We start from the raw sequence: 12,718 nt of genomic DNA, 5'->3' as shown, positions 1-12,718 counted from the left end.
TCTGCCTTTGGCTCAGGTCATGATCTCAGGGTCCTGGGATCAAGCCCGCATAGGGCTCTCTGCTCAGTGGGGAGCCTGCTTCCTCCTCTCTCTCTCTCTTCCTGCCTCTCTGCCTACTTGTGATCTCTGTCTGTCAAATAAATAAATAAAATCTTTAAAAATAAATAAATAAATAAAAACATGAATTTTGAGTGAACACAAGAATTTAGTCCATAACACAGACTTAGAAACAGAATGAGTTTTTTAAGCTCAATTTAAAAATTTCTATATCTGTGCATAATGTGATTTATGCTTCTTTTAAAACATTCTGCCCTCCCCCCTATAAAAAGATAAATGGTCAAGGCACTGTCTTACTTAAAAGAAATTAAGATATCTGGAGTCTTCCTCTATATCTAAAATTAGCTTATCTAATAGATCAGGGTAAATAAATCTTTGGATTTTTTGCATCATTTATAGATTAATAATATAGATGCAACTGCAACAGGTATGTAATTTTAATGTTGTTTTTTGCATATTATATCATAAGATTAAGATCTTGTCTTGGTAGTCATTTAAAAAAAAATCAAATTTGGTTGACATGCCACTGAATTGATGTATCAGAGTTTACATCCTTAAGTTACTTTTCAATTTTTCCACAATTACAACCCTTTAGTGTTTAGATTTGTTCATGTTCAAAACTATGTTTTTTAACTAATCAAAATATTATGAGCTCATTTAAAGGATATATTTAGTCTAAAGTGGTAAACTGATTTATAGTGCAACCAAAATTTATGTTGTTCTTTCTATCAGTATATACCTACCAGCTCTGGGTGTTACTTGTAAGATTTACTGACTATTAAACAATACATATTCATAGTTAATGATGGAAAGAACATAGAAACATACAAAGAACTAAGTAAAAATTGACCAAAATTTCACTATCTTTATACCTTCTCGTATTGTTTTTCACAAATTTGCTTTTAGGAAATTAGTATCAGACTGAATATACAATATTGACTTTATTTTTTTAAATAATAGTATACCAGGATGCCTGGGTGGCTCAGTTGGTTAAGTGGCTTCCTTTGGCTTGGTTCACGATCCCAGGGTCCTGGGATTGAATACCACATTGAGCTCCTTGCTCAGTGGGGAGCCTGTTTCTCTCTCTGCCCCTGCCTGCCACTCTGCCTACTTGTGCTTTCGTTCTCTCTCTCTGACAAATAAATAAACAAAAAAAAATCTTAAAAAATACATAAATAGATAATTAACAGTACACCAAGAGCTCTTTCAATTAAATCAATTACTTAAAATCCATCATTAAACTACTACAATTACTAAATTTTGTCATTATGACTGCTACCAAAATTAAACTTTTCTTGCTTAGAGGTTGTTTCTAATTTTATCTCTCACAAATGTTGCAATGAGAATTTTTTAAAAGAGATTTTATTTATTTATTTGACAGAGAGATCACAAATAGGCAGAGAGGCAGGTGGCGGGTGGGGGTGGGGAAGCAGACTCCCTGCTGAGCAGACTGCCTGATGTGGGGCTTGATCCCAGGACCCTGAGATCATGACCCCAGCTGGAGGCAGAGGCTTAAACCACTGAGCCACCCAGGTACCCCTGCAATGAGAATTTTTTAATGTATATTTTTATTATTTATTAATAATAAATTTTTAGCATTAAAATGTTCTATAGTTGAGTACTGATTTCTTGATATATTGAATGGAAATTATCATTGAGAAAATCTTAGTATTCATGGTTACTTTGAAAATTGCAACCAACTCAAGTGCTAGCAGAAGATGGGAAAAAACACTCTAGTTGCCGTTAAATAAAACATATATGTATATATGTATATACATATACATTAAAATGACTTCCTAAAAAGTCCTACATTAGTACTTTTTTATTTTTGGTATGAGCCCCAAAATTACATGAACATATGGACACAGCAAAATCAAAATAAACAACAGTAGTCATCAAAACAAAGCTTGTCATATGTGCATAATTATTTACCCAATAATCAGATTTAGTGGTCATATTAGAACAAACCATGAAATTTTAGATAGAGCATTTGGTAGAATTTCACACACAAATTAACATGAAAATATTTCATATGACAAGATGTCAAATCAAATTGTGTTAAAATAGTCTCCCATTAATCAAAACAGAGCCACTTTCACGGCTAAGCCACTAACTAGGTATTTCATTGCATAATGATTTTTTTTAAAAAATTCATTCTTTGCTAACAGAAACTATGTGCAAACAATTCCAGGCCCTATTTGAAAGTCCCTAAAAAGACATCCAGGATTAGTGGGAGAATCAGTTGAGACATTTTTAGATGCAAGTGACAAACGCACCATTCAGATTTCATGTAAGTGAGAACTCTAGGAATGTTGCCAAAACACAGGCACTCCTGTATCCAAAGGTTCACTTGATGTCATTGGAACCTCTTCTCTCTTTTCCTCTCTCTCTCCAGCCCTCCCTCCCTCTCTCTCTTTCTCTCCTTCTCTCTGTGCTCTAATTTCCTTAGTGTAAGCTTCATTCTTAAGAGAGTTTTATTGTTATTTGGTGTTGTCATTTTTCCAGCAATAGTGAAAGAGACAGCTATTGGCCATCTTCACATGGATTTTGGTACTCACTGTCTCAGTGAGAAAAGACATAAGGCCTCTTAAGTAATAGCTGTGGCAAGTAATGACTTTGGTTGGCCCAGTTAGAGTATACCAAGCCCTATCTCCATGTCTGTATTCTTGTTGAGCACCTCTGAGTCATCCCCTCACATCCCAAATTAAGCAAGGTAAGGGGAAGAAAGTGGCAAGGCTACACCATAACACAAAGATGGAGATGATGGTGTCTTTTTCTTTCTTTCTTTTTTTTTTTTTTAAGAGTTTTATTTATATATTTGACAGACAGAGATCACAAGTAGGCAGAGAGAGAGAGGGGGAAGCAGGCTCCCCGCTGAGCAGAGAGCCCAATGTGGGGCTCAATCCAAAAACCCTGGGATCATGATCTGAGCCTAAGGCAGAAGCTTTAACACACGAGCCACCAAGGCACCCCAATGATGGTGTCTTTAAAAAAAAAAAAAAAAGGTTCTCTTTCCAGAAGAAGTACAAAGGGGTGAAACCAAGAAAGCACACATCCCCGCACAAATGATGAAATGACAGCAGAAAGGGTGTTTGAGAGATTTGGCTAGATCAGGAAATGATCCTTACAGCCAAAGTGTGAGCTTATATCTGTATTATTTCTAAAGTAATTGCTTAAAAAAGTATTTGTTTTTACTCCTACGGCATATAATTAGCTATCCATGAATTTGACATTTTAGTCAGAGGAGACTGGGGGGGTGCACCTGCTTAAGAAATGTCTAGGAACCTTGCTGAATGTTCTAGGCCCCAAGTGCTAGTTAGCAGAAAACCACATAACTGATGGGCTCTTCTGGGAGCCAACTCCAGGAGCAGTGGCCCCCAAAGAAGTACAAAAGAGTCCAAAGCAGTCAGGCTCATGAGATCAACATCAAGTAAATCATCATTGTCTGACTGCTGAATTTAGATCACAGTCATTTATGAGGAGAAAAACAAAAAAAAAAAAAAAAAAAAGAAGACACTTGAAAAAATAAAAGTTGAGAATTACTTGCTGAATCCTATCAGCTATTTTTCTGGAGAACACTAATACACTTAACTAGAATTAAGAGGAGTTAAGGAATTGATTGCAATTGATTTTAAGGAATTGATTATATATATATAATATATATATATATAACATATACATATATATATAACATATACATATGTTTTTATTACTATATAACAATACTACTACTATATATATGTTTATATATTATATAAATAATATATATATTTTACTACTATGTGTGTGTGTGTGTATGTGTGTTTTTACTACTTTCCTGGAAGTTTATCTAATTCAATCACTCAGTAATTCATAAGAAATTACCTAGACAATGAAAGAGAATATAAGAAAATATAAGAAATTTAAAACCGTTTCTCATAATTAACCTGAGAAAAAAACATAAGCAAAGTAGACAAAGCAGAAAGGGCTAGGTATTCAGGAGAGTTGACTGGTGACATTATGGGAAGGACAGGGTTGCTAAGTTGACAAAGGGTTATTAAACAACTTGTTAGTGATCCCTTCAAACACATAGAATCTAAAGTGCCAATCCTTTAAAATACTTAAGATAGTTTCTTTCTACAGAAACTACATCTATAACAGGGTCACCTAACTTTCTGTAAAGTTTTAAGCTTCTCATACCCATAGGCCCTGTCACAACTCTGCTCTTAGAACATGAAATCAGCCATAAAAAATATTGAAATCAATGACAATGGCCATGTGCCAGTAAAACTTTATTTACAAAAAATAATCAACCATCTTCTAGGCCATCAGTATGCTGACCCTTGAATGATGTCAAGACAAAGGTTAGATTAGAAACATTGGCACAGGAGAACAAGCAAATAGTCTGATAAGGCAGAGCTGTGATTCAGGTCAAAAGGTGACACGTCTGTCTGTCTGATGTACTCACATGCCCAAGCCTTTTATGTATTTAAGGTAATTTTTCATCAATATTTCAAGTTATATTTAATTAGCTCAACTTAGTATTTTTTTTTCAGCTCACCAGTATTTAAAGTGCAATGTTACATACATTTTTAGTTATAGAGGATTAGCTAGAGCTTGACAGTAATGTTTCAAACCCCTCTCTCAAATTTTTCTTTTCTGTCTCATCCTCCCCCACAGCAAACTTAGAAAGTACTTTTCAATAAAAAGTCACTTTTCCCTATGTTACAGACGCCCCAGATTTGCCTTATTCAGCTGATGTTTCCTTCTTTCTTTCTTTCTTTCTTTCTTTCTTTCTTATCTGTACAGGATGACAAAGAAGGAAAAAAATAGAACTTTCTGGGAAACAAGGTGTAAGAAGGTTGAATTGCAAAGAGATCAATGTAATTTTCCCTAGAGCTTCCCAGGCAAAGCACAGAAAATGCAGATAAGTGGATTTGCTTGTCAGAGAATGATTCAGGTTGTCTCCACACAATGCTATCACAGCTGGGAACACTGGCTTGATTTTTTTTTTTTTTTCACACATACTCAAATAACTACTTTGACAAATTTTCCCACTCAATTGACCTTTGTTAGAAGTTGTAAAGATGCAACTTGAAACACTTAGTTTTTGATCCATTGCTTTTGTCCAAACAATGGAAAACAATTTAACTAAGAGCTTCATTTATTCTATTTGTCCCCTGTGTCTCATTTTCATTTAGATGTTACAATGTGTTCTACAGGATTCCTCTCTCTCTTCCAACTGCTACTTCCTCCATATAGTCTCCCTTGAGATCAGTCATGACTCTGTTAGCCACATGAATACTTTTATATCCCACTTTATTTTGTTGTTGGTTTGCTACTTTTTTTTTTTTTAAGTGTAAAATATCTGAATAATTAAACCTACTTTCTAGGACTGCTCTTCTATTCAGTTTTCTCAATAGTTTTGAAGTATTACCAGATTAAAATGTGTAGGTTATTTGGGATACTGGTGGTTATGCTGACCTTTGCAGATTTAAAAACTCTGTCTATGAATTTTTATTACTTACGGAAGGATATAGTTTAAACTCCCTTAAGTATTATTGACACATTACTTAAATTTTCCATGAAAAGGGTTTAATTTTATTTATGAGCAACATTATTTTTTCAAATGTTAATTATTGTAAATTAATATACCATAGATCTATGGTCAACCACAGTAACATTTTCCCCAGCTACTACAAATGGAAAAAGAATTTTCCTAAAATACATATTTGCCTTTTCCACTGGTCCCTGTTTTAACAAGCAGATAATCAATCTCCTTCCTTATAATACCATTTTGAAGGTTAATTAAAGAGCTAGGAGCTTTATTCCAGGCCATTATTTTAGAATGCCTTCTGAATGTCCCTATTCATCTCTTTCCTTCCCTTTTGATTTAGATTCAATCCATCCTGGTATTCATCTTTTAATGATGCATTTATGGGCTTCTATATTTTTAAATGATGAACTTTTCAAAAGCCAGGGTCATGTTTATTAATTTTTGAACTTTTGTTGCCTAGAACTGCACCTGGCAATCAAGGGATAATTAATTCCCAAATGCATATATGGCTAGTGCCGTGCATTGGTCAGAGTATTGTATAACATTTTCCAGTCTTTGGGGATAGGTACTAGAATTTGGTCATTGGACTACAATATAACCTTATGTTTAGGATGCAGATAGGTAAATGGGAGAAGAGAAGGTATTTCTGTAATGGAAAGGGGCTCATTTGTTGCAATGTTGTCATTTGAGATGCTGGGGTTGCCTTAGCTTTATTATTTATTATTCATAATTTATTATTTCTATGGAGATGAGAACTTGTTCAAATCTTGATCCACTCCACTGCAAGTTATGAATGGAGAGCTATAAGTTGAAGGGTTTCTTAACCAGCCTACCATTCACTTAATTCTTGGATACATATAGTGTGAGCTTAATTATCATGAGACCTTTCAAAGGGTTCTCACATTCTGATGGAAACCAGCTACTGCTGTACATAACTGACTTTTGGATTGGGAAGAATGCAACTCATATTAGTACTGCATATTTTGTCAACAGATTTACTTATTTTTTAAGGTTTATTTTACTTTTAGTTAGTTAACCTACAGGGTTATATTAGTTTCAGGTGTACAATAAAGTGTTTCAACACTTCTGTACATCACCCAGTGCTCATCACCACAAGTGTCCTCCTTAATCCTCATCACCTATTACTGGCTAGTTAGAAGGGAAAATATCTTGATCACGAAGAGCATAGGATCAGACAGTCTGAGTTCTAAGTTCAAATACTAAATCTTAATCTTACCAAGTATGTGCCTACTGGGTACTGAGTCATCTGAATCAATGCCTAAGTGATACAGTATTGTCAGGATTCAATGTGATATTATCACCAAATATCCATTGAGTGTTCCATGTGGATTCAAAGGAACACAAAAAGAGGGTCTTTAGGATGTAGACTCATCTTTATCTCAGAGAGTCAGACAAGGTCTTTATCTCAGAGAGTCTACATCCTAAAGACCCTCTAAAGGTAATACATTTAAAGACTGAGGACGGTGCAAGACACAAAGAAATTATTTTGCTGTGACTAGTGTAAATGATTAAACCATCCTGTGTCTTCCAGCCACGTGTTACAGATCACTCTTACATCGTAAGTCTTAGATACTCAATAGAAATCTACACTGCTAAGGTTTTGTACTGTTTTCTGAAAGGGGATGTGGCCAAAGGCTGAAAACATCTAGGATTTTAGGCCCAGGAGGGAGTTAAATTGCCAGAAAATATCAGAAAACTTAACCCCCATCCTCTTAACTTACTGACAAGTTTTTCCCTGGTTACTCTGCCTACCTTCCATCTGTACTTGCCCCTCAACAGGTCCTCACCAACCATGACTAAGAGGGCATCCACCACTGAGTTTCTGGGGAAGAGCAATGTGGTCCCATACCAAAAGTTGGAGGAAGCATGTGGGCCAAAGTGTGGTATTGCACTCTCCTGGACCATAGCCTTTATTTATTTGGCAAAGAGATTCAGTTTGCATTTTTTAATAGATTTTTTTTAAAGATTTTATTTATTTATTTGACAGACAGAGTTCACAAGCAGGCAGAGAGAGGAGAAAGCAGGCTCCCCTTGGAGAAGAGAGCCTGATGCGGGGCTCGATCCCAGGACCCTGAGATCATGACCAGAGCCGAAGGCAGAGGCTTAACCCACTGAGCCACCCAGGCACCCCATCAGTTTGCATTTTTAAAGATGACGGAAAGCTGTACTTAACTTCATAACCTTGTTTCATATTCTTTCTCTTAATGGTTCTAACAGAACAACTGATATGCATATTGCCTGATTGAAAGAGTCTTTATTTGACACAGCATGAAGTATGACTTCCAATACTCTCCTAGTACCCAAGTCATAAACAATTAAATGTCTAGGCTGTGTACCTTACCAAACAAATTTAATAGCTTTTTATTGTTAAACAATCAGTAACCTACTAAAAAAATAAGCTAGAATATCCTTTTCTGATTTTTATAGAGGGACAAAGTTTTATTTGGACTTTTAGGATTTTCCAGTAGAGCTGGAATAATTATAGAATAGATTTTGGAGGTAATATATTCAGGAGTAAAATAATGCAATGTGCAATAATTCAAGTTGATAAATGGGTTAATTGTTATAATGCTTGGTATATACATCTTTTTCCACCAAGACTTTTAAAATTTAGAAAAACACAATATTTATGCTTGTCACTAAGGGGATTATTAATATTCAGAAACACGTCCTAATTTCCTTTGAGGGGAGATAATTTAGTGGCTGTAAAATAAGCATTGGCATTGGAATTTGCCAAACTGAGTTTAAATCTGGCTCTTCCACTTATTTGTTATGTGGCTTTAGATAAATGATTTAATCTTGGTTTTTCTTCTCTGAAAAATAGGGAAAATGATACTGAATGCTTTAGTAGTACAATAAAGTGTTCCATGAAGATAATGGAGAACAAAGAAATTAAACCGGATGTAACCACTAAGAAGAGTTTTTCAAAATAACAGAATACCTCCATCCTTAGTGATGAAGTTTCTGATGTAACTGGTCATGGGTGAGACTGGAAAGCCAGTGTTTGCTGTCTGTTTGTTTGTTTGTTTGTTTGTATAAATCCATACAGATAGAGTCCCTATCCTCTATAGAATGGATATCATAGTAGATGATATAGATGATATAAGTAAAGAATTAAATTGAAAATGAGTTTTGAAGCCAGACAGGTTTGTTATGACTTATATTACCTATGTGTCCCTGGATAGTAACTCGATTTCCCCCAGTCTCAATTTCCACAGGTATAAAGTAAGCACTAAAGTGAATGTATTTAACTTAGCACAGTGTGTTAGGACTGCCGGATAGTAGCTGTGTCCTAAATAATTTATTCTATATGATTTAAAAACTGTTATTTCTTCTAGTTTTGCCTCAAAAAGATGCTTTAGCTCTGATTCTCTGGGTCTACAAATATTTAATCACTCAACTATAATATTTAAAGATGAATAATATAACTCTCAAAGGTTAAGAAAGATCACATTTATATCTCATTAGTGATGGGGAGAAGTAGTTCTACTCTTCTTTCCCATACCAACTCACTAGTACTGTTACTATCTACACATCTTTCTATGAAATATATCCATTAGTCATGGAGTTTCAGGTGTTCAGAATAAATCTATATTTCAGTAAACAAATGCAGCTAAAGAGTATCTTTTTAAATTTTTATTTTTAATGTCCATTGTGCAAATTTTAAGAGTTTCACCTTATATCTTGTTGTATGTAAGGATGTGTCAGAAATGTTGGTAACCTTGGAGAGAAAAAAAAAAAGACTCAACAAATGCCTTCACCCATATCAATTTAATTCAAGTTCTACTTTATTTCCGCCTAATACTTAGAAACCTAGGGGCCACGCTTATAGGCCCCTGGTTCTTAATTAAAATATCATGTTGGCCAAGAGGAAAAATCTACTTTTCCATGTTTTTCTCTTTTTATAGAGAGTTCCAGAACATTAAGATTATAGCTTTTGGCCTAAGATTTTAACCTTATAAGCAGAGGGTGATTTTCACCATATCAAATCTGGTATTTATCATTTTTGGCAGGTTCCAATTGCAAATGAAATTTCCCGGAATATTATGAATGAAAGACATTGGCATATAAAATGCCTCTGATTTATAGAGCTCTGTTTCAAAATAATCTTGTGGGGCATTTGGGTTAATTTTTATTTTCTCTTGATTTTCTATCTTAATGTAGTTAAAATAAACAATTTAATTTGAGCAATCAATTAAAAATTAGGAATACGTCTACTCTGTATGAAGACAGAATTAGGGATGACAAATCCTCAGTTCTTGTCCTTTCTCAGCTTCTTTGATTTTGACCTAAGTCAGAATACATGTACAAATACTGAAAGAATCTTCTTGATCATAAAAATGCAAGATATGATTCTGGAATATGAAGTTTATTCCCAAAGTTATACATAATTCAAAATTGTAATTCACCATCAAGTGAGCCAAGAAATAGTCCTCCACCCTTGTCTCAGAAATCAAGTTCTGCTGACCTTAATTTCATAACAGTGGAAGTTGAGATTCACCAGGTAGGATTTGACCAATTATTTCACCCAGAGACCCACTTTTATTTTATTCTCTCCTATTCTTTATTATTTCCTAAACTATTTTTGGACAGAGGATTATTCTTCCTTGTATGCCATTGACCAATGACTATGATCTTGTTCGATCTCATTATATCTCGAATGAGCTCTGTACTCTGTGCCTTATTGTCCTAAATCATTTATTTAGTCTCAGTATTAAACCCACACGATTTTCACTTGAGCTAGATGCCTGAATGTGCTCCATGCATTCCTATCTCCTGCAGCTGCATAAACCCTTCCCCTTGTTTGTAACAGTCCTCTTCCTGCTCTCTACCTAAGCAAACCAGTCAAAATGCCAGATATTCCACACAGCCTTTTCTGATCATGAACTGTTATAAATTTTCTTGCCCTCTTATTTTTTATGTTTTCTTGTCTTTCTAATTAATCTTCACTGTTTATTTGTCCATACTGTTATGTTTTCATGTGTCTGCTTTGTTTCTCTTCAGTTACATTGAAAATTACTCGAGAATAGATCTAGCAATGCTTTTTCTACTAAACTCACAAAAACACAGTATCTTTCCTCTTTAAATAAACTTTTATCAAGCACTTCCAGGTACTTTTTTGACATCTAGGATACATCAGAGAACAAAGTATGTCCATCTAGAAATATGTAAGAATTGCTCCTTTCATTTCAGAGTTTGCTAAATTTTAGAAGTATGATGAATTTAACCAAGTTTTAATAGGCAAGTAATTATGACACACACAATGAAGTGTTCAGTTCATTACTAGTGATTCTTATCATTTTGGCTTGTTATCAGAAACCGCTGAAGGGAAGGGGGAAATAAAACTAATAGCTACAGAACAACACACATTTATGTAGTCCTTTTCATTTAAACATCACAATAAATCTTGAAAGGTATTTAGCCTCTCACAGATTGTCTTTTAGTAAAGTAAAAAGATAAATGGATCAGAGTAGAGATGGCCTACCAGGAAACTCTTGGTCTGACTTCCCATACCATTTAAAGTATTTTCTCATTCAGAGGTAAATGGCATCTATATCTTCTGAAGCCAGTTCTAGTTATCTGGAATATCTAATATGAGGAAGGGGTTTTGATTAAAGTATCTCTCAAATTACCCTTTTAATCAGTTGGCCACATTTTTTATTGAACATTAGTATATTGTTTTCCAACAATTCTCTCTTTCTCTGGTACCTACTGGGAATCCAACATTTTTATTCAATTCTGACACTACTCAGAGCAGACTCCAGAGGTTAAGGGTGAATTTGATCCCACAAGACTGCTCTTATTTCAAATGCCAGCAACAGATGGGATCTCCAGACTACCTGTATTTCTGCCCGACTGACTTTAAATTGTGAAGTTCCCATGACCCACTCACATTTTCCAGGTGTGATAATTCACTAGAATGACTCATAGAACTCAGGAAAGCTCTATGTTTACAATTATAGTTTTATTAAGAATGGTGCAACTCAGAAACCATCAACAGGAAGAAATTTGTAAGACAGGACATGTGAACGTGGGCAGGTGTGGGGACATACAGAGCTTCTATGTCCTCTCACGTCATTCTACCCTCCAAGCACATTAATGTATTCACCAACTTAGAAGCCCTTCAGACTTCTTTGTTCAAAAGCTTCTATTGAAGATCTGTGATGTTAGTATGATTGATTGAATCTTTAACCATTAGTAACCAAACTCAGTCTCCAGAGTTCTCCCTTCCTCAGAGTCAGGGCTCATAGTTTTAACCTTCTAATCAAGGGTTGGGTTTTCTGGCAACCAACTTCCATTCTGAAGTTTTTTTTTGGGGGGGGGTCCATCAAGGGTCATCTCATTAGCATAATCCCATGTATGGTCAAAGGGATTCGTTAGGAATTAAAAGAAAGATACTCCTGTCACTCAAGGAATTCCAAGGGTATTAGAAAGTCTGTGCCAGAAACTGGGACAAAGAACAAATGCATTATTTATTTATTTATTTAAATCTACAGTGGGAAACACCAAGAAACTTATAAAACCAACGACTGTACCTCTCTCTTAAAGGTTTTAGATTTTAATGGTCTGGGGTGAATCCCACGATGGGTTTTTTTTTTTTTTTTTCCTTATGTTCAGTTAGCCAGCATATAGTACATCATAAGTTTTGTTGTAGTGTTCAATGATTAATTACTTGCATATAACACCCAGTGTTCATCCAACATGTGCCTGCCTTAATACACATCACCTGGTCATCCATCCTCTCACCCCCTTCCCTTCTGTAACACTAAGTTTATTTCCCAGAGTCTAGAGTTTCTCATGGTTCATCTCCCTTTATGATTTCTTCCCATTCAGTTTTTCCTCCCTTCTCCCGTGGTCCTCTATTTCTTATGTTCTACATGAATGAAACCATATGATAATTGTCTTTCACTGTTTGACTTATTCCACTTAGCCTAATCCTTTCCAGTTCCGTCCATTTCAATACAAATGGTGGGTATTCATCCTTTCTGATGGTTGAGTAATGGTCCATTATATGTATATACATCTTCTTTACCCATTCATCTGTTGAAGGGCATCTCAGTTCCTTCCACAGTTTGGCTATTATAGACATTGTTGCTATGGACT

This window comes from Neovison vison, chromosome 13 (assembly GCF_020171115.1).
Source record: "Neovison vison isolate M4711 chromosome 13, ASM_NN_V1, whole genome shotgun sequence".
NCBI lineage: Eukaryota > Metazoa > Chordata > Mammalia > Carnivora > Mustelidae > Neogale > Neogale vison.
Note: the sequence above shows the minus strand (reverse complement) of the source record.